Raw genomic sequence first — 23,174 nt, forward strand, 5'->3', positions numbered from 1 at the left:
GAGCTCAGCCACCAGAACGGTTGATTCTTTTTTTTTTTTCCTACTATTATTTATATATATATTCATATTTACAACATTTTTCATTTTTGCACAATGTATGCATTTTGATCTTGGTTATATTCCCCATACAATTCCCACCCCCCCTTATTTTGACCCTAACCCCTCTCTCCTGCCCGCCCCCCCATGGTGTGTTTCTGGTTTATAGTTGTTGATTTTGACTTTTACTTTACTATAATTAGTCTTTTTCCTGGTCCCTTATTTAAGTTTTCTAGATTCCTGCTATGAGTGAGACCATCCGGTATTTTTCTTTTTCTTTCTGGCTTATTTCACTGAGCATGATCCCTTCCATCTCCATCCATGTTGCTGCAAATTGCATGAGTTTATCTTTGTTGATTGCTGAGTAATACTCCATTGTGTTTAAAAACATGGAATGCTTCACAAATTTGCGTGTCATCCTTGAGCAGGGGCCATGCTAATCTTCTCTGTATCATTCCAATTTTAGTATATGTGCTGCCGAAGCGAGCACCAGAAGGGTTGATTCTTATAGAAGGTTCTGTACAAAACCTAGTGGCATACATACAGCCTTGCCTTTCCTCTGCTGCATTGTCTGAACACTTGTACATAAGGTTCTGAGTTCAAGGGTACAAGAGAGGGGGAGTAAACTCAAGCCCTGATCACTGTGCCCGAAGGGTGTATAGTCTAGCACGATGAAAGACCTGATCACAAGTAGTCATCACATAGGACCATCAGCCAAGTGCCCAAGAGAACCCCAGCTCAGGAATGCCACATCTTTATCACTGAACAATGCCAAAGCCTGGCCCCATGCCTGGGAGGCACCTGGGTGCCCAGGTCCATCTTCTCTCTGGGCACGCTCCCTTCCACAACACCATACCTCTGGATCTCCTATTTCCATCTTCTCCTTTTATCTCCTTTAGTGGTGTGTGTGTGTGTGTGTGTGTGTGGGTGGGTGGATGGGTGGGTGGGTGAGTGGGTGGGTGCGTGCGCTCACACACACAAGAGCTTGCCCCCAGACAAAGTGCATATTGCTGAAACCACTGCCGGGCTATCTGCAGATCTTGCAGTCCCCCGCTGCTAGGGATTGTTTATGAGTGCTTGAACTCAATAGCCTGCCTCGAGCAAACTCACCCCATTGGGCAATGTGGCCAAACAGCCACGGAGAAGGTAAATGACAGACCCTGCAGTGCAAAGGTCTTGGTGAGGACTTGGATGCCAAAGCACACTTCAAGATCCTTTCGCGGTAAAGGCAAGGGTGTCTGAGATATATACAGAGCGAGCCCTGATACCGCTGGAAAATAGGCGCATTGGGTAAGGTGACTATTGGCAGTCTGTGCGGACTAAGAAACAGGAGTTGCCAACGTTTCTCAAATTCTACCACCCCCACCTTGAGTTGCCTGGATGATGAAATATTCTACAGAGTGTGAAAAACCTATACTAGGAGCCAAGCAAAAACCCAGCTTCTCAGCCTTCCTCCTCAGTGACCACTAAGGACTCCCAGTGGGACTTCTCTGGCCCCCCACCCCCCAACATTCCACAGATCAGGCCTAGCCCCCTCCTTCAGGGCTGCCAGCATCAGATGAGTTACTTCACCGATTAGCTGGCGAATTAAATGCCAGGTGGAAGCAAAGTGTTGAAACAAAAATAGATGCATCCCCACCCCGAGGCGTGATGAAACACTTGGAAGAGGCCTTCAGAGGCGCTTGGCACATGCCTGAGAGAGCAGAGGGAGGGTGCTGGGCTGGGGACACCCAGCTGCAAGGTCTTGACTTGAACTTGAGCGTGCCACGCCTGGTGGCAGGGCAGTGGGTAGGCTGGGGAGGGGGCATCCGAGGGTGAGTCCCGCAGCCTGGGGGAAGCCCGACCAAGGCAGAAAGTGGCAAATAGATTCAACGCGTCTTTGAGAGTGTCTTTGCTTCGGGCTTGGTACTCCAAGCTGAGCCTGGTTGTCCTAATAATTCCCTAAGACTTCATGGCTAGAAAAAAGCAGGAAGATGGGTCTGGTCACAGAATGGGGGGAGAGGGAGGGAGAGAAGGGAGAGAGAGACGGAACGAGGGAAGGAATAAGATGAAAATTTTTTGAGATTGTATCTACATATCACTGAAATTTTGAATTTTGATAAAATTCTTGCCAGTCAATGGAAAGGTGGGTGTGAATAACATGCAAGTGTGTGTATGGGTGTGGCGTGTGTGTAAGTGTGTATGTGAGCGTGAGTATTGCTGCACTGATGATGTGTGTGTGCCCGTGTACAGGTATGTACATGTGAGTGTGGGTGTGCTGTGTGTAAACATGCATGTGCATGTTTGTGTGTGTGTGCAACACTCCAGAATGAAAACAACCCTGGGATAAGGCCCAGAATAGGTGGGATCTTATCCTGAGAGTCACATAGGCCGTGTGACCTTGAACAAATCATGTCACACTCTGAGCCTCAGTTTACTTGCATTTTCTAGGTCCTAGAACAATGCCTAGAACATAATTATCACTCAGTAGATATTTATTAAATGAGCCATTGTTGTTTCTGGGTAACACTGCCTAGTTCTAGGGGTCAAGGAGATGAAAAATGAGAAAATATTTGCAAAACTGCTGTCTTAGTGTGTGTCACATAATAGAAATCCAGTAACTCTAGCCCCCAACTCAGTCCCCCCTACCCTGGAAGGAGGGAAGGCCATGAAGGAAATGATGCACAAGGTCATGTGGCCCTTGAAGCCCCCTTCCTTGGACTGAGGAAGTACCACTGACCACATTCTTAAGCAAATTTTTGGGGCTCTGAGTGCCCATTATGTTATACATTAGCCAGGCCCCTTCTTCCTGCTCTCGGTCAAAGATTGACAGTAATTCACTTGCAAGAATTAAATGTAAGATTGAATTTTAACAACTCAGAAACCTGAGGTCAACTTTGCTTTCAGTGACCTATTGGGGCGGGAAACCTGGCAAGTCAGCTAGTACCCTGACCTTCTGTCTGGTGGTATAGTTGGTGGGTCACAATCCCTGGAAACAATTATTATCCTCATCACGCAGTGGAAGGCATGAAAGCTCAGGGAGTTCAAGAGGTTGGCCCAAGGTCACACCCCAGGTTACCAGCACTGCCTCCCAGCCCAACAAGCCATATTCAGAAGTCCCAGGAAGGTAAAATCTCCTCACTTGGCCACAGAAACAAAGTCTCAAGTTCCGAACCCATGAACATCTCAAAATCTCTGACCAGTCAGCCCTGGTTGAGTATTGGCAGTTAGAGCCAGGGCCGTGTGGCAATCAGAAAACTAGTCAGGTGGGACTGGAACAGTGCCTCTGAGGTATTTCACAAACACAGGGAACAAACACATTTGGTGTCGCAATCCTGGCCACCCGGAGCTGCCGCGTTGGCTGTTTTTTGAGAACGGACCGTGGATAAGGAGTTTGAGGCTGGGCGCGCAGAGACGCCTAGGCAGGCAGCCATCTTGGTGACTGCGTCAGCCCTCAGGAGGCAAAGCTCTTGAGCCTCTCACAGTTACAAGCAGAGAGACTCACTCGTCCCCAGGTATCAAGAGCTACCCTAGACCCCTTAGTGAGGTATCCAGGGCCTTCCATGGTCCACAAGTGACCTGTATTTTCTTCTCCAGCTACTCCCTCTGACAGACTCATACCTTTTCTCCACCGCCTCCATGCTCAGGAAACAGACTATCCCCTGCCCTCAAAAGAACTATTCATCCTGCAATCCTAAAAACAAAAGTTAATTAAGACCAAATCTCTCTTAACATTTCACAATGCCCTCTGGGGTAATTAGTATAACTGGTATGAACTGCTTCATAAACTCAGAATACAAATACGGTCACATTCCACTTATTTTTCCAATTAATCTCTTAAGCACCCACCTAAATGAAGAGCCAGAAGCCAGCATCTCCCTCTGGAGGTTCCCTCCTTCCCCGACAAATTGTCCCAAAGCCCTGGGGGCAGGCCAAGTTAAAACAAAAATGAGTCCTTGCACATCCCAGCCGCAGAGAAGCTGGAGTCTGTCCAGTCAACAGCTGCCACGGAGCCTCCCTGCCACGGATTCTCACTACCGCATCATGTCACTGTTGAAACTCATGCCCAACAATTTCTTGGACACACACACAAAAAAATGCCAAAACCAAGTCCCTGACCCACAGTCCAGGGCCCCATGCAGAGCCCTTAAAGCCTAATCTCCTAATTCCTTTTTTCACCCTCAGCTACTTTCCAGGGTCCAGGGAGACAGCAGGAAACTAAGGCAGCACTGACTTGGCTTCCTACAAACCCCTGTCCCCCGTCTCACGAGCACCTTCACTCATACCCAGAAAGGGTGTGTGTGTGCGCGCGTGTGTCTGTCTGTCTATCTCTCTCACACGAGGGCTATTTTCTGTGCACCTGGACTTCTCAGGGGCCCGGCCTTGGTGCCTTTCTTCTCTGGTCTGCACCCAAATGTAACTGGCAGCTTCCTCCCAAAAGAAAACAGGAGCTCGCGTTAAGTCATGCGCAGGGCACCACCTCCTGTTAAGACACCCGCGCCTTGCAGTACATGTCAGGGCCACAGAGCTGGTCCCAGGCATAGCCAGAGGATAGTGATTCTATTGGGAAGGGCCTGCTGTCCGCCAGGCACTTTGACACAGATGATCCTGTTTAATCCCAACCAAAAGGTGGAGAGCAAAGTAGTACAAGCTGCGTTTTACAGAGAAGGAAAATGCAGGGTGCTGAGGGGCCCAATCACTACAAGAGGACTGAGCCCACCCTCCTGCCCTGGAGTCAGGAACTGCTTATCCATCCTCACCCCCAGGTTAAATTGAGAGAAACAGCCTAAGCCACCAGAAGGAGTTAGAGGAATCATAACAGGGCAGTCAAAAGTGTTCTGTGAGGCAAAGGGGGCGTTGTTACCTTGGTGGGAGATGGGGAAAAGTGGGTCCATTTTAGCTTCGAGAACCCAACCTAGCACACAGTAGTTGCTCTATTAATATAACGAATATAAAGGACACTTGCCATAAACGCTGCTTTATGGAGAGCACCTGCTCTCTGTCCAGAGCTGGCATGAACCAGCACGGCACAAGAGTTGATTTCAACATGAAAAGGCATCTCTGAGCTTACCACGAAGGAGAATCACTTCTCCATGATTCTAACCCAATATAAGAAGAGAAACATGATCTCAAAAAACTAGACAAAGGATGCGAAGCAAAGCCAGGGGGAGAAAATGCTAACTTCCATCTGGAGAAGCTCAGGAAGGCTTCCTGGACAACGGAGCATTTTAGCAGCAATGATCATCCATTAATTACTGTCGACCACTTGCTATGTTTGAGGCACATACAAGCCATTCTCATACACACACACACACACACACACACACATATTGCCTCATTTAATTCTTCCAATAAATCTACATGGTGGGAACAGTTGTTATCGCCAGTTATTATTGCCATTATACAGATGAGGACACTGAGATATAGTAATGGCAAACCAGTATGTCAAAGCAGTAAAGTCAAAGCAGAAAGTGAATCCCAGCTTAATTACCTAGTCAGAGGTGAGAGCAGAACAGAGAGAAAAAGGTATATTCTAAGAAGCAGGAGACTGAGTTCTCCAAAGTCCAGGCTCAGCAGTGCCAGGGGAGGACGCCTCTGGAATGGACTCCCCATATGTAGGCAGGCAGTGGGTGCATGCAGTGAGGGGTGGCAGGTAAAACCCACTCCTGCTTCAGACACACAGTATCCCTCCTCCCTAGTAAGTAGCAGCAAAGTGCGTAGCTCTAACCAATTTGATGAAACACTCATGGCTTACAGAAAAACAATTGAAGAAAGAAATTGGAATTGTTTACCCAAAGCCCCCCAAATGAGAGCATGGCTAGAGGGGAAAAGAACTAAAAGTCTCATCTTCCCACCAATAATGACTATCATTACCATGGGCAAGGCATGTCTATATCTCCTGTTCTAATAGTTACAAATAATATCCATGGATCATAAACCCCATGCTATGAGTTATTCTAGGTAAATAAATATATTGCATCCTTTACAGAAAAGAAAACTGAGGCATAGGGCAATTAACTGTCTATCCCAAGGTAATACAGATGATCAATGGAAGAACCAGGATTTGAACTCATGTAATTTGGCTCCAGAATTCATACTATTCACTGCTCTCTATTCTGCCTTATAAAGCAGTCATTGCCTGCCATGTTAAATCAATGAGGAGCTGGAGGTCCAGCAAGATTATGTAAACCATCCAACAGCCACTTGGCAATAGTGGCCCTTGTCCCATTGTTGGCCTGTAGCATGCTGTGCTAGCCTTCTCTCCAAGCCTCAGTTTCAGCACCTGGAAAAGGAGAAGAAAGCACTTGATATTTTCCAAGAGTCTTGTCAGCTCAGACCTCCCGGGACAGGGTGGGAAATTTTAACATTCTGGGGTAGTGCCTGATTGGAAAATGGCCTGATTTCTGGCCGGCAAACCAAAGTCTAACCCTTCACAGCTGTTATTTGCATGAGGATAATTCAGGGTTGCTGTCACCACTCCTCACCCACCCCCATGGTAGAGTCTCCAAGGTGGCTCCCAATAACTTCTCCCATCTCTGTGCTTCTGCTCCAGCAAGAGGAGTGGTCTGTTTTCCTTCCCTTGAATCTGGTTTGGCCTTATGATTTGCTTTGTCCAAACAAATGCGGTAGATGTGAGGTCCTGGCACTCCTGAGCTTGGACTTTGGAGACTTTCAGTCTCCTACTACTTAGAAGTCAGTTGCTGGGCTGCAGAGCGGCTCAAGCTAGAGCACAGATGATAAGAAAGACAAGGAAAAGAGAGCACCCAAGGGTGAGACACCATGGATGCAAGCTCCGGAGTGCAACTGAGTGCAACCACTTTCCCGACCTTGGAGACAACAGGCAGAACAGAAAATCGCCCAACAAGTTTGAGAAACAATGTATCATTGCCTTAAGCCCCTATACTTTGGAGTGGTCTGCTACACAGCAATTGAAAGAACCCTAACCCTTATCTTTTTTCACCACAAAAGATTACTCCATTGCTCACAAGTGTCAATGTCCATTGAGTTATGGCATTTAAGTGCTTCATGACTAACAGGTGAGTTCTGACCCCAGGTAAAGGGCAATAATGTGACTTCATTCATTTAGTATTTGCATCTACCTGTGCCAAGGATATGCTGGGGTCGGGGACCCAGAGACAAATAAGACACAGTCCATGCCTTCAGGAAGCCATGGGTGGGGAAGAGCCAGTTCTCTTTCATCAAAACACACAGTAGGCCTCCCTGGGGGCAGAGTGGGTTGAGTGCAGCTCTGTGAAGATGTCCGCCACAGGTTTGATTCCAGCACAGGTGGATTCCAGCACAGGTTTGATTCCAGCCGGCCAGAGAGATACCCACATGGCGCAGTAGACCTCTCCTGTCTCACCCACTGTTCCCCTCAGCATTGTTTTCTGTCCATCTGCCTGTTCTGCTCCCCACTCTGTCTCTGGTGAATCCTCTCACCCTCCTGCATCTCTGGCCTGTACCCCAGTTCTTGTATAAATAAATAAATGAATTGAAAAACACACCCACACACACAGTGATGGGCTCCATTCATTCATTTGTTCAACATTTACTGAGTGTCTACTACCTGTCAGGGATTCTTATTCACTTGTGCTGGTGATAAAAAGCAAAGAGCGAAGCCTTCACCCAGCTTATATACTAATGGAATTTCAGTCCAATAACAGAGGTGCAAGTAAAGCTCGGTGGGAGCACAAAGAAACTAAATGCAAGATGGGCAGAGTAACAGGGTTTTCCCCCCATTTTACATATGAGGATTCTGAGAAGCATGAGAAATCAGACTTCTTCCATTGCTCACTAGCTGTGGGACCTTGGGCAAATTACTTAACATCCCTGTGCTTTCCTCATCTATAAAACAAGCTTAATAACTATACCTACCATCATGGATGATGATGGAGAGTAAATGTGTTAGTATTTGTAAAGCACATAAAATAGTCCATGACACTCATTTAAATACTGTATCCATTCTTTGTCAAATGAATTTTAGAAACACAGCAAAGAAAAATGGCAAAATCAGCCAAAATTCACAACGGGTGAGCATCACATTTGGACTTGATCCCTGATTTAGTGCTCTTTCTGTATCATCCTATTTTCGACTAAATTTATGCTTCCGTTTTTCAGTGTGAGGTTTAGTCACCTGTGCGCCCTTCCAGCTGTACAAATCACAGAGAGATCCTTGTGCAGCCCCTACTTAAAGAATTCATCAGAAAGGACTCCCAACGTCCAAATCTCAGGCTCCCCATGAATCATGTGCAGGGTGGAGATGGCTGAGATGAGTCAGGTTGAAGCTAACTTACAAATACATGTGCCAGAAATCATGTTCACACCCTGAGTGTGTTAAGTAGGATTTGAAGGGTTAAAACGCGCCATCCTGCGGATAGGGATGCCGAGGACTGTGACTTCACAGACATTCCCACCTTCTACTGCCTGGCCATGTGAGGGTCCACCTATATCTGATAAAAGTCCATTCATTCGAGACTGATAGTGCAGCTCTATTGTCCTTCCATGGGGTGGAAAGTCAGGGTGATGGGAAGACTAGTCTCATTTGCAACCTGGCTTCCGTCCACGCAGCAACAATGACACAACAAGCACTTTCCAATCTCCGCCGAGATCTGTTGGAAGAGGAGCCAGTTTCCATCAGCGCCACGCACAGGCGGCTGTGGGTGGGGGTGTGGATGTAACTCTCTTCCACCTCAAGATCTGGGAAGACAGAGCTGTCTCCTCACCCGCCAGTAGCCAGCCAAGCATAACAGGGCTGCTGCTAGGACCAGCAGGAAGCAAGCAGAGATGGCTCAGCAGTCGGGATCATGAAAGCCAGTCTTCAGAGAACCAAGCTCATCCGACTCACAGGTGGACTTGTCCCAAAAGGAAAGATTTAACTTGTTTCAGGAACTAGTCAGAGCCTGGCTTGGGCATGCTGCCCATGGATTACGAGAACCATCTCTGGGAAATATGTTATGGAGTTACTGCCAAGCCATCAGATCAGAGCCCTGGAGCCTGATATTCAGTGGCCCCCAGAATTCTGCCCACCCCTAATTCCTCAGGAGCCCCCTGGCCACAACCAGTGCCAGACAAGCTGACCTGCAATTCCCAGTCACTCTGCATGTGCTCAGTACCTAACATAGGCAAGAGTGGGGACCTCTGCCCTCCAGGACTTCTCTGTCTGGAACCCACGATAATTATAACAGGATGCCGGATGCTGCCATAGGCACTGTATGGTTCCAGAAGGGAGTGACTGCTCCTGTCTGGGCAATCCCAGGAGGACACAGGAGAGGTGACTTGTGAGTCAGTCTTGAAGGGTCAGCTCTGTTCAGCTAGCGTTTGTGAAGCATCCCTTGGGTGCCAGGCAGAAAGCCAAGGTTGGCCAAGGAGAGCGAGCGAATACAGGGGACTCCAGCCACGCCCACTGCCCTCCTCGCTCTCCCCCACCTGCTCAAAGCAGTGCCCCCAGCAGGAGTCATTCTGGTTTCAACCACCATCTAAGTAAACAGCTCCTCTCAACCCACAAACTTAGTTCAACCTCTTCACAAAGCAACCAAAAGACATTTCCAGAGGTGCAAAGAGAGGTTTAGAAGAGCTAAGAGCCCTAGCACACTCCCCAGTTTGTGCAAAGCTCTAAGAAGAGAACCGGTACCCCTGTCCTCGACTAAGTGCCAGACTGAATGGTCCTATTTAGAAGCCCACAGAAAATGAGGGATAAAATTGGGGATCAGGAGCGTATTTATCCTTCGCGACAATGTCAGTGATAAGGTTCTTGGACTGCTTCAGGTGTGGGCAGGTGTGTGACCCGGAAAAGTGGCAGCAGCTTGAGAAGAGAATTGTGTGCTTGCTGTGTCCACACCTCTCTCCTTCCCCACCCCCACCTTAACTTCTCAGCAGGGAGACCTACAGTTTCAGTGCACATTATACCTAACCATGGTCTGAATATTTGTGCCTCCCCCCCAAAAAAAAAATTCATATGTTGAAATCCTAACTCCCAGAGATGATGGTGCTGGGAGGTAGGGCTCTGAGAGATGCGTAGGTCACCAGGGTGGGCCTTCATGAGTGGATTAGGGCCTCATGTAAGAGGCTCCAGAGAAATCCCTGGTCCCTTCTACCATGTGAGGACACAGCGAGAAAAGCTCCCCACATGAAACAAGAGTGAGTCCTCACCAGGCCCCTCAGAATCTGCCAGCACCAAGGACCTCCCAGGCCCTAGAACTGTGAGAGATAGTTTCTGTTGTTTACAGACTACCAAATCTGTGGCGTTTTTTATAGCTGTCCAAACACACTGAGATGGACTCAAACAAGCCACTCTGAATAGAAAAGGTAGACTGCCTCAACAGAACCGACTCTCTCCTTCCCAATCTCCTTCCCTCCAGCTGGGCATGAGGAGGCTTCCGAGGGATTGGGATTAGGAGGCTAGATGAGCCGTCCACCCTTAGAAGGCAGGCCAGCTGGAAAGGAAGAAGCCAGAAGGAGGAGAGAAAGGCGGTGGTGTGATTATCTCCTAAGCACCAGTGGTTCGCCTGGCTGCAAACTAAGTTCTTTATATTATTAAGAACAGTTATTTTTCATTTCTGCTGCCAAACAACTCAAGAGAAGTTTCACTGACTCAACTTTCCAGATAAGAAACTGAGACTCAGAAAATATAAGTACCTAACCAAAGGTCAAGACTCCAGTAAACAGTCAATCCAAAATCTGAAGGTTTAGATGACAGCGCTTTCTCGAGGAGTCCTGGTTAATAACAACTGCCATTTATCAAAAAGTTGCCCCTTGCCAAGTCCTAGGCAGGCCCGTTACAATCACAGTCACCCAGACGCCGGCCAGGCAGATTGTCCTGGCAAAGCAGTTCCTTCCAGGGCTTCTCCGGCACAGCAGGCAACAGCCAGGGTGTCCTCACCACGCAGCATCCAAACCAGGGCAGCTGTGAGCACGGCCAGGAGAAGGGACCCTAGTTGTGATGGCAGCAAGAACGACCACACCGTGTGGTGTTCCTCCGTGTCCTAGTCCACCTTCTAATCGCCCATCTTTCCCCCCCGAACAAACGGGTTGGAAGGGGCTTGAATCGAACTCTCCCGAAGGGCCCTTGAGGCCCTCTTCATCCTCCCCATCGGGGAGTCATGCACACCCCAGGAATCTGCTGCCGCTGGCCCACCGGTCCACGAGCAACTGAAGGAAATCGGAGCAGTGTGTTTTATTAAAGCTATTCCTGTCCCGTTCCCAAGAACACATCTTTCTTGATTTCCTGAGGTTTACAATGTTCCTTTCTCTGGGTGACATGATTACAACAAATGGCAGTTTGGTTTTTAATGCCTTCAATAGACAAATTAAAAGTTGACAGTTTTATGATGTCGGTTTGCTGGTTTTGGTTTCCCCCACCATTTTGAAGTGGGGCATGAAGGTCAGCGGCATAAAGCGCATCCACACTTCCACAGTCATCGCCAGCATCCATCTCCAGACCTTTTTCATTCTCCTAAGTGAAAACTCTATGCCTATTTAACAATAATCCCTCTTTTTCCCCTCCCCCTACACCCCCCCCACCACGGCCCCCACCCACACCTCTGTTTTACTCTATGACTTCGACTGCCCCAGGGACAGTGGAGCCCGTGCAGCATTCATTCTGTATAGCTGGTCTGTTTTACTCGAAATAATCCCTCAAGTTTCATTCATTTTGTAGCACGTGTCAGAATTTCCTGTCCTATGAGGCTGAATAATACCCCGCTGTGTGTATAAACCACATCGTGTGTGTCCCTTCGTCCATGACTGGTATTGGTTTAATTTTGAAGTCACCACAATCTAAAGGCCTGGGAACCACTGATGGAGTGTGGGCACATATGTAGGGCTGGGGTACTCACTCCCCATGACCCAGGATGGCTTGTTGTGATTTATATTTAAACCTGGATAGTAAGGGGGCAGCCGGCTTACTGGGAAGGGTCAAGGTAGGACAGGGGGAGTGCTTGTCAGACCTGGGCAGTCTCCTGCAAGCCTCCCTTCAACATCTGATTCTCATCTCTGAGGGTCTAGAAATTTGCTGCTAAATTAACCCAAGAATGATCAGAAAAAGAACTCCAACCCTCTCCATCCACAGCTACCTTATTTGTTCATTCCTGCAATTTGTTCATTCCTGCAATTTGTACCCTAAACTCAGGTACTCAGCCCAAAATCTTTGGCATCAACTTCAACTCCTCCCTTTTTCTCACAGTCCATATCTAAACCCTCAGTAAATCTTGTCCTAACCAACTGAAAACGATGACTCTAACCCCCACCTTTTAACCCCCCATTTTTCCCTGTCCCACCATATCTGGAGTCCACCATATCTGGTCCCTGGGTGATGGCAGTATGGTCTCCCCATGTGAGATGGTCCTCCTTATCACCTCTCCCCCACCCCAATAGCCAGACTGTCCTGCCAAAATGTGATTTTCCTAAAATACTATAGAAATCCACCCAGGTTAGCACAACAAAATAATGGACAACTTTTTTGAAAAACATATCCCTTAATAAATGGCTGAGCTCGCACAACAGAAAAGAAATCCCTTAAAGGTCAGAAGCAGTGACACAGCTTGAAGCTGTCGGTGGAAGCTAACAGTGGAGATGACATATGCCCAGGGTTTGAGTGATCCCTACTGACTTAAGGTAGCTTGTTGGGGGGAGGCAGGTGGGGAGCATGGGAGCAAGGTGGGAGGTCAGACTGGAGAGTCCCATAAAAAGTCAGAATCCCTAAAAACGGCAATCTCAGTAGATGAACAAAGAATAAAAATTCACTGGATGGTACTGGGCTAGGCTTTCGCTCTGGGTGATGCAGAAACAAGGAAACAAAGGAAATTGCTTTCCCTTGAGAATTCCTAACCACAAGCCCAAATTCAGTGTTTGGAACCATTAGTCACATCGACTGTGTAGCCCCAAACAACCAGATAGACCCAGTACCTAGCGTAAACAAACCACAAATATTCCCTGGAGGTGTACACTTTAAAGCTAAGCCTCAAAGAATCACCACAGATAGTGTTCCAAGGAGCCGAGCTCACAGAAAGAAATCATCAACACCCCAATAAATAAAGTCTCAAAAGTTAATGGGCAGAATCAACAAGCTAGGGATCAGCCCCACTAAGACTGCAGATGTTGGAATGAACAGATACAACATATAAAGCAATTGTGCTTAATGAATCTACTGAAATAAAAAAGAACAGAATGCATGGCAAAGGAATAAAAAAAAAACAACCAGGCAGATTTGAAATAGAACCAAATAGAAGCCCTAGAAATGAGGAAGTATAATTATTAAAATGAAAACCCCAACGGATTGCTTACACAAAATAGTGACACATCTGAAGGGAAAATTAACGAAAACAAAACCTAAAGAAAATGCTCTCTAGAGAGAGTATTTTTCTCCAGCGAGAACACTCTCCAGAGACGGTAAAACACATAGCGAATAGGATGGAAATGTCTGACAAATGTCTAACTCGGTGGGCAGAAAAGAGAGGAAGAAGGAAGCAGCTGGATTTGAACATAGCCATCACCTGCTCTCTCTCCAAGTCACTCACTCTTTGAGGAAATTTCAGACTTTGTCATGGCCTACAAAGTTAAACATAGGCTGGTTCCTAACTGGTTCTTCATGGTGGCTGTCTTTTCTGGAACATTCCAACATACTCCCACACCAGGGCTTCTGCAGATAAAATTCTTCCCCAAGTGCCTGTTAGTCTTACTTCCTCAGTTCATTCAGATTCCCGCACCCATGACCTTCTCTCAAAGGCCTTGACCACACAAGCTAGCATTGTCCTCACCACTGCTGCTCCCTACTTATTTTGCTCCTGAGTACCTACATTGCCTGATATATTAGACTTCTGTTTATTTTATATTGTTTCCCTCCCCAACATGCAGACATATGCCTGGCCTTGAGTAGATACTGGTGAACATTTTTTGAAAGAATGAATGAATGAGGGAAGCAAAGATGTACCTACTATGTGGTCAGTGCTGCAGAGATGGGTGAGGTGCGTACTCCAAGTTGCCTGCCACTACCCATCCTACCTTTCTCTCTTAATATCAAATCCTGATTTTGTAGGGGAAGCAATGGAACTAGCTGGAAATTTCTATTTCCCAGGCACCTTCATAGAAATATGTGACTATTTGCAGTACTCTGGCCTGTATAGACTAGGAAATCTTTGTTGTGCGGCATTTCCAGAAAAATTTCTAAAGAAGGTGAGTGGACTTGACTTGGAGACTTTGAGTTGTGATCTCCCTCACCTTTCTTTTTACCTGGAATGTGGATCTAGGAGCTGGGGCTGCCGTGGCCATCTTACACCGGTAAGTCTATGTTGAGGAGGGCAGCCATGAGTGAGGGTGAAACAGACAGTTCAAAGGAGCCTGGGACATAAATGATATCACATAGTTGTTGCTCCAGGTCTGCCTTCTTGCCCAGAAGAAACAGAGAAAAATCTCTGTGAGCAGAGAGAAAAATGAACCCCTGTCTATTTGAGGCAATACCTGGTGAAGAACCTTCTCAACTCACATTCCAAGCAAGACTCAGCCCCTGACTTGAGGAAGTGACAACTACAGTGGGGTTCAGACATACCCAGTGACCCCAGGGCAATGGTCTGGCCAGGAACTTAGCAGGGTCAAGTGTCTTGCCCGGCATGGGACTTGGTGGGCAGAAGGAGAGCACTCGTAGCTCCCCAAGGAAGGATTGGGTCATCAGCGTGGCCTTTCACACTCCCAAATTGTTGGGTTAGGCAAGGACTGGCGGTGTGAGGGGTCAAACCACAGCAATTTCTGCTCCTTCTGGAGTGACCAGTGGGGGAAATGTCACATAAGCTCATGAGGTGTGACCGGTCAGTCGGTAAGTGTTAACTCAGCACCAGCTCTGTGCCTAGTGCTGCTCTAGGTACTGTGGGGAGGCAGTAGGAAGAGAATATATGGCTCCTGTCCTCAGGGAACTTACACCCACAGGGAGTCATGAACATTTATGTCTGAGAAGATCCTGGGTGAAACCTTGGTTTCCTGCTCTCATGTTGCCATAGGGAAGGAATTTGCCCAGGGTAACACTTCCCGCCTGATTTCCCCCTCTGGGCTCACTCCTCATGAGAGGTGCTTACTGGACCAGTGAAATAAAGGGAAGAAACAGATAATCGCTTCTGGGTTCTCTCTCTTTAGGATCTGCCTGTAGGGTCAGATCCATGTCAGGGAGCTCTGGGAATCATCGGAGTTTCCACTCATGGGGTGGTCAAGTCTGTCCAATGCTAGAAAACAGCACTATGAAGCCTCCTGGTTGTGATCACACACTGTGCCCCACCTTTCCATGGAATTTTAGCAGCACAAGAGTCTATATTTCATCTCCATCTTTGTTTTAGTTCTGAATTCAAGAAAAGAAGAAGTGAAATTATTTTTTGGCCCCTCGGGAGAGTCAATGTTGGCAACTGTTATAAACAGTCCCCAAATCGCAGGGTCCTCACACTAAAAAAGTGAATTTCTCAACTCACCAAGTCCAAGGATGGTGTCTGCAGTCAAGAGGGGCTCAGTTTGCTCTTACAGGGCATGTCCACCGTTACATGCGGCTTCCGGTCAGATTGGACACGTCCAGCTATGAGAGACGGGGAACGCCTGGAAGAGCAGATCGCAGGGTATTTTAATGTGCACAGCCAGGCCAGGAGACGCCGTAGGTCACTTATGCCACTCTCCAGTGGACAACGTGACTCACCTGGCAGCTCTCAGTTGCCTCAAAGGAGGCTGGGACATGTGGCTGATCCCTGTGTCCAGAGAGGAGAGAACCAGGTGCCGGTGAACTTTCACGTTCTCTCCAATGCTCCAACGCAGCCTGCTCCCTTCATCACGAAAATGACAATTTTGAAAATCAAAGTGTGCAACCAAGTTGCCCAAAGGACATGCTCATTTATCAAAAGAGTGGGTAGAAAATGGCACTTTAGAGAAATTAAATGGTGGTAGGGATGGGGACAGGTGTAAATGGAGCCCAGATGAGGCACCACTCCCCTCCCAGAGAAGAGAGATCCCACTGCTGGAAGAAGGCAAAGAGGCCCCTGCATTGGTGGAGGTAAAAAGGATCAAGTTTTCCATCAGACAAGTGGACGACATCAGCCGTTCCCACACTTTTCATTCTCAAGGGCCCCTTTCATAATTTTTCCCTTTGGACTTCATGTTTTGAAAGATTTTGTCTAACAAACAAACTGCGCTTATTGAGTAATAACAAATACATTTCCTCATTTCTTACTAATCAAGGTTGTGGGGTGAGAGTGTGTGTGTGTGTGTGTGTGTGTGTGTGTGTGCGTGGTATATCAATGACTGATGTGTTCACATTGGGCACCATGGTTTTGATCTGCTGGTCACATTCTAGAAATGCCTAGGATGTCATCAGAGGCCAATCAAAGGTTCTGATCAGGATCTCACATCCTGCACCAACTTCATTCCAGCCAAAGCAAAGACTCCAAGTTTCATTAATCATGAGATAAATTAACAATTTTAAAAGAGACTATTCAAAAACACACCCAGACCACAGAACTATGCAGGACTTTAAAAGACTCACTTGCTGCTTCATTCCAATCCTCTGTTCCCCACCGCTGCTGGAAAATGTTGGGGTGCCTTCTGTCCCCATACTGTGAAAGAAAGCTTCTCAAGGACAGAGACACTGTCTCAGTACCCCCACTGCCTTGCCCTGTGCCAGACAGTTGTTCAACAATAATCCATGAGAAATAAAGCTTATAACCCGCAAAGCAGCTACGAGGATCTAAACACTTTATGTCAATAAACATGTTTTGAAAAAAAAATAAGACCTAATGGATAAACATGAAGCACCTCATTTTTAACTTTAAGGCAAGGTTGGCAGATCAGAAGAAAACAGTCCTCTTGAACTTGACCGGTTTGATGCTAACGGTGAGGTCATAGGTCAACTATGGGGGGGGGTCTTACACTCCCCAACAAAATGTCCTGGCCCTGTTACCACTAAAGTGAGCTTCCTGGAGGGCAGTAACTCTCTTCCCTCCTCTCTGTAGAGACAGAATATCATCCAGGGGCCGAGAAGAGAACAGAGGACTTTGTCTCAGCTTCCTTCTCCAGCCCCACTGCCTGTGCCAGCTCCCTCCCTCCCTTCCTGCCAGTGCTCACACCCTCCTAGCTTATTTCTAGGCCTGGCCCAAATTCTCAGCACTGCCCTGCATGTGGAATAATGAATCGAGGGCATGCCTGAAATCGCTCCATCACTTCAGAGCTCATGAAATTCCTAAAATAGAACTTCAAAACAGCTGTCAGTGTGTCCCTAAATTTATCCTGTTTGTTTTTTTATCCTCCGCCTTGTTCCATCCTGACTCTGAACTCTGAACAGGCATGAGCTGTGGCCTCTTGCCTGCCTGGTACTCAGGTTCTAGATTAACAGTGAGTGGTCCCCAAACTTCCCGCACCCCCAGTTTGATACCCAGGGCCACTGAGAACGTAGCATTCCCACAGCAGGGAGACCAGGAGGGCAGGGCCATGGCAGACATCCTCACCCCGCATCCTAACTTACCTCCTTCTGGAAACACATTTCCATGTGTGGATGATCATTTCTTTTCTGCCTCCCCTCTAGACTGTCAGCAAGCACCGCATCCACTGTCACCACTACAGACACAGTGCCTAGTACAGTGCCTGGATCTCGGGAGTGTTACATCTAGGCGACAAGTAAATGCATGAGTGAATGATGACATGAACTCTGCTCATTCACTAGAGCATCATTCAACCTTCCCCAACACCTCTCCCACTTTGTTCCAGGGATGATCATGATCCTCTGGAATCCATACTCCACTGGACATGAGGAGACCCAGCATTTATGGTCCTGCTGGGCCTTTGTTGTGTGACCTCAGGAAGGCCCTGAAACCTCCACTGATCACACACTCCTTGCCTGGACATGTTAAGGGAATGAAGCAGATCAATCACCCGGTGCCCACGGAGAGACAGCCATGCTGGCAGAACCCAGCCCTCTGTCTACTGAGCAGCTCCGCCTTGGCTGTGAAATCTCTGGAGCCAGTGATAGATCAGGGATTTGAACTCAGGTGATCTGGTTCAGGCCTTCAGACTCTATCCCAGTTCTGTGCTGTGGAACCCTGTAACAGTATGAAGGGATAGCCAAGGGGTCTCAATGGTACTCGGGATCCAGCAGTTGTTAAAAAAAAAGAATCCTCTATGTTGAACTCATAAATGTAGGAATGAATGATTCTAAGTGGAAGTAAGGAAGGCTTCATGGAGGAGGTGATATCTCAAGTAAGTCAAGAAAGCTGGGTAGGAGCCCCCTGGGGTGGGAAGGGTGGACCTACCATTCAGGCAGAGACAGAGCAAAGGCAGGACCCTGGAAGGTTTAGGGACATCAAAGGGGTTCTGATGAACTGGAGATCAGAGTTCTAAGTAATGCTTGATCCCCAGAATACCTTCCCATCGTCCAACGTCTTTATTTCTTAAGCTTCAGACCCCAAACTCCAGGGTTCAACAGTAGTACCATAAGGTGACAGGAGAGGAAAACCAACCCTTTCACCTTTCTATGGATGGCCTGATGCCCACCAAATACCACGTGATCCCCCAAATTGAGAAGGACTTCGGATGGTTTTATGTCCTCTGAAGTGGAAAGTTTAGCAAAGCAAGTGAGTCCCGGCCCTTGGTGCAATTCCTCTCCTATAGGCCTATATTCTGTGCAGGGTTATTTGAAAAAACACAAAAAAGCTTTTAAATGACTCCATTTCTAGGAATTTACCCTGCAGAGAAACTCAAATAGGAAAGCAAAAATGACATACAAGAATATTCATTATAGAAATAGTGCACTAGTAAAAATTCAACAACAAGAGTTAACAAATTAAAAGTTCATTTGTAAGGGTCAGCTCAACCAAGTATGGTTTAATTTCTACAACTGATACTGGGTGGCTACTTTTAAAAAGAAGGTCCGTTTTGTTAATATGGAAAGGCGTTCACATGAAATTAAATGTGAAAGTCAAGGTTCAGAACAAGGTTACCATATGCTACTATTTGTGGTATTTTTAAGACTGTGCATATATGGATTAGATGCACAGAAAAACTTGAATGACGATGCATACAAAACCACAGAAGGTGATTACCTCTGGGAAGCGGAATTAGGGGTCTAAAATGAGAGAACCGCATTTTTCTTTGGTATATCTTTTGCTTCTGAATTTTTACAATGTGCCTATGTTATTTCCAGAATAAAAATTAATTTGCAGCTTACTCACCTATAAAATGAGCTCTATTAACTAATTTTAATAGGCTATGTGCCATTCTAAGAATATGGTGGTGTGTGCGGTGTAGTATGTATACATACTGAGGTGTGAAGCTATACTCCCCAAAATTATATAGTATTGTAAACCAATGGTAAATCAATAAAAATTTTATAAACAAAAAAAAAGGTGCCAGAGACACAAAGCCCTTCTATGAATTCATTCAGTTAAATTGAATAAGCATTTATGCTAGGTTTAACCAAATGCTAGCTGCTAAGATTATATATATCCACAAAGGAAAGAAACTTTGAGAATCTGCCTTCTAGCAGGTCATTATCAAATTGATGAGGCAGCCAAATAAAAGTCTACAACAAGGAAAAATCAGTGTCATGATTGAGAAAAGTTCTAAAAACTGTCAGATCATGGAGGGTAACACCTAACATAGATGATGGGTTGAAAAAGACTTTCTGGAGGAGATGCCATCTGCAGAGGGTTTTGAGGGGTGAATAGAAGTTAGTTACAAGAAAGACAGTAGCGGGGATCTTTTCAGGAATAAAGAATAAAAACAAAACACATGGGGGAAAATGGAGAGGCAGGTATTTTAATTACACTTTGAATAGTGGTTAATTCTTAATTCTTATTCTTTCCCTTGAATACGTATGACTTACAAATGCTCTCATAGTAGAATACAACTGCTAAAAAAAAGGAGGTAGCTCTACTGGAATTAAGAGTTAGTTTGACAAATGGTTAGGCGTGTGGGCTTTGTAGCCAGATGTTAGATCTGGTTCAGATTCTAATTCCCCCACTTACTAGCTTTGTCACACTCCCTGACTTCTCTGTCTAATCTCCTCCCCATAAAAGAAAATAATGATTATACATTCTTCATTGAGTTCTAGTGACTATTAATTAGAATGGAATAATGTGTACAATGCCCTTATTCCAGTGCCTGCCACAATATACAAATTTAATAAGTGTAAGTAATAAAGCCGAGCTATATTAAGGGGAAAGAGGACAAATTGCTTTTAATCTTTATGATACTATTTCATGTGAGCAGGGACTTTGCTGTTTAGTTTTCTCATATGCATCCAATGAATTGAACGCATTAATTCCTATAAAGGAACATTATGTGTGACATTTGTTAATACATATATAGAAAAAAAAACTGAAGTGATACATACCAAATTGATAACAGGTGTTATCTCCGGAGTGGCAGAATTATGAAGGATTCCCCTAACTTAAATCATACTTTCTTTAACAGATATTTTACAGAAGTCCAGTACCTGAAAAATCAGGGAAAAGCAATAAAATTCAAATGCAAAATAAGAAAAAAGAAAACATTTAATGGTTTGCTGGCACACTCGTAGTCAGTTGAGGGGTCATTTTTAGATTTTATTCCCCATTTTTCTGAGAAAGAAAACAAGATCACTGACTATATGACTCAATCTGTTCTTAATTAAAGGTGATGCAATAGACTGACCCCAGTCACTGCCCCAATTTCTTCACTGCTCCTCAAATCCAAGCTCTGGGCAGTATCCTTCCCTCTCTGTCTCTGGAATAGATGGTGGGTCGTGTCTTGGTAAATGGGAAAGTGACAAACAGGAGCCAACCTAGGGTCTGGAGAGCACTTGCCCACTTAGGGTCTCAGAGCCCTGCCAGCGTGTGGAGAAGCCCAGGCCAGCCCGCTGACAGATGACACCCCCCCCCCAAGTCAATAACCACCCACCATCAGACATGTGAGTAAGACCCGCTGAGCCCAGACAGCCCAGCAGACACATGAGTGAGCACAGCCAGGATCGTCCAAGCCTGACCTAGACGATAGAACATGTGGCGGGATCATTAGCTAAATAGAGAGTTGTTATTTCAGGCCACTAAGTTTTAGGGTGGTTTATGAATCATGCTGCAACAATAGGTAACTGATGCAAATCATTTTAGTCACATGGCTCCCAACCTAACTGCTCAATTGCATGTGATTTTTCAAAGGAAAATAAAAAGTAAAGATCCTGCAGCAAAATCACACCAATTATTTGCAAAAGGCTTTTTGTTCAGAAAAGTACAGGAAATTCAGTCTTCTTTTGGAGAAGGGCAATAGATACTCAAAAGAATATTACATATATATGTAATACATATAATATTATATATGTAATATATAACAATATTATATAATATGTAATACATATAATATATATGTGTGATATATAATATTCTTATATAAAATATAAGAATTATAATATAAATTATAATTATAAATATAATTATAATTATAAATTATAATAAAAAAGGCCTCTAGTTTTCTAAGCACAGGTATAGCTGAAGTTCAGCCTGGTCTAATATAAATTTTACTTCCTTTTGAGATGACACAATGTGTAATATTAAGTGATTGATTAGGTTTCTGAAGCATTTATATATCATTACACTATAGCCATTTCTTTAAAAATTACCTGACTCTTTTTGGACATCCCTGAGCATGAAGAGGCAGGAACAATGCCTGATAAGAACACATCTCTCCCAGGTGAGGCTCGCGTTCCCTCACAGCATTCCTGAAGATGGGTGTGATGACTCCAACTTTATCATTGAGGTAATGGGGCACAGAGAAGTTAAGCAACCTGTCCAGGGTCACCCAGCTCAAAGGTGGCGGCAGGTGGTCCTCAAGGTCAGGTCTTCCCCATCAGAGCTTTCATTTTTATCACTTCACTGTACATGATCTGAGATACTTTTATTTTTTATCTTTTTTAATAGAGGAGATTGATGTTTCTTTTTTTAAATTTTTGCATAGGAGAACTGGGATATAGATCAGAGGTGCAGGGGGTGAGAGGATTCACCAGAGATACAGTGGGGTGCAGAACAGGTGGATCCACTGAAATCCACTGCTGAGGGGAGCAGAGGGCGAGACAGAAGAGGTCTGCTGTGCCATGTGTTCCAGCTCCCCAGCTGGGGATCAAACCCAGGCTGCAGTGATGAGAGTGCTGAGACTTAACACCTATGCCACCAAGGAGGCCCTGAGATGCTTCTAAAGTTGGTAAAGTTAGGCAGGCTTCCCTGATCATCCAGTAGGGAATAATAGTGGCTGACATTCATATAGCCACTATTGTGGCTATATTCACATAGCGTTCCCTGAATGCCAGGTACTGTTCAGAGCACTTTCTGTAAATGGCTTCATTTCATGCTCACAACAAGCCTATGTGCACAGGTGCTTACTCTCCCCCACCCCCACCTCCTTTTACCAATGAAAGAACTACATGTACGGAGATCAAGTGTTATGACCACGACTGCACAGCAAGTAAGTGACAGAGCCAGGATCAAGACCTGAGAAAGATAAATTCCAAACTCGATGTTCCTGAACCAGTAAGCTACATTGCAGATCAAGACCCACCATCTTGGTTGGTCTGGGATGTCCAGTGCTTAAGCCAGAACATTCTGTCAAACCAGGAGAGTTTGTCAACCTAGCTTGGATAGAAGTTGCAAACCACCACATTTCAGGCCACATCCAGCCCATTCTTTTTGGACCACACAGTACTTCACAATAAAATTGAAGCAATATTTAATCCCAATTAGAGATGTATTTTTGGTGTCTGTTGAAAACTTGGGTGATCTGGCCCCATGTGGTATGTATACAGGCACAGTGGCCGTCACTGTTGGCTCAAGAACTGGTGGGCCCTGTTGTCCTGGCGATGGCTCCCCATCCCCTGCAGATCCCCCACATACACCTGGTCATAGGTGCTGACCCCAGTCTGCTGGGCTCCTGTCTGTGCCTGCTGAGTGTTGTGTCGTCACATTTATCAGATGTGGGACCCGACTTCACAGCATCATCCTGTGCACTCGAGTGGGACTCCTGCACCTTTGAATCACCTGGGGAGCCTCCAAAGGGGCATGACACACCTCAGCCTGACAGAACCAGAATCACTGGGAGTGGGGGGGTGTCTCAGGGCAGCAGAGAGTTTAAACCTCCCAGATTCCACATGAGCCAAGTTGGAGCAGTCCTCGAATCTGAGGATG

General features: G+C 46.0%; 1 long non-coding RNA gene and 1 other non-coding gene across 2 annotated transcripts; both read right to left on the reverse strand.

Annotated features, from left to right (window-relative positions):
* Positions 1-419: 419 nt before the first annotated feature.
* LOC119252244 (U6 spliceosomal RNA) lies at positions 420-526 on the reverse strand. Its single transcript, XR_005126747.1, has one exon. It is a non-coding gene; the product is annotated as a U6 spliceosomal RNA (small nuclear RNA).
* Positions 527-15,784: 15,258 nt separating this feature from the next.
* LOC129145388 (uncharacterized) lies at positions 15,785-20,383 on the reverse strand. The gene is made up of 3 exons (XR_008550919.1): positions 20,360-20,383; positions 17,495-17,635; positions 15,785-15,803 (listed from the first exon to the last, which is right to left on the reverse strand). It is a non-coding gene; the product is annotated as an uncharacterized LOC129145388 (long non-coding RNA).
* Between the last annotated feature and the right edge of the window lie 2,791 nt (positions 20,384-23,174).

The sequence above is a fragment of the Talpa occidentalis genome, unplaced genomic scaffold (assembly GCF_014898055.3).
Source record: "Talpa occidentalis isolate TD23 unplaced genomic scaffold, MPIMG_talOcc4v2.1, whole genome shotgun sequence".
Lineage (NCBI taxonomy): Eukaryota > Metazoa > Chordata > Mammalia > Eulipotyphla > Talpidae > Talpa > Talpa occidentalis.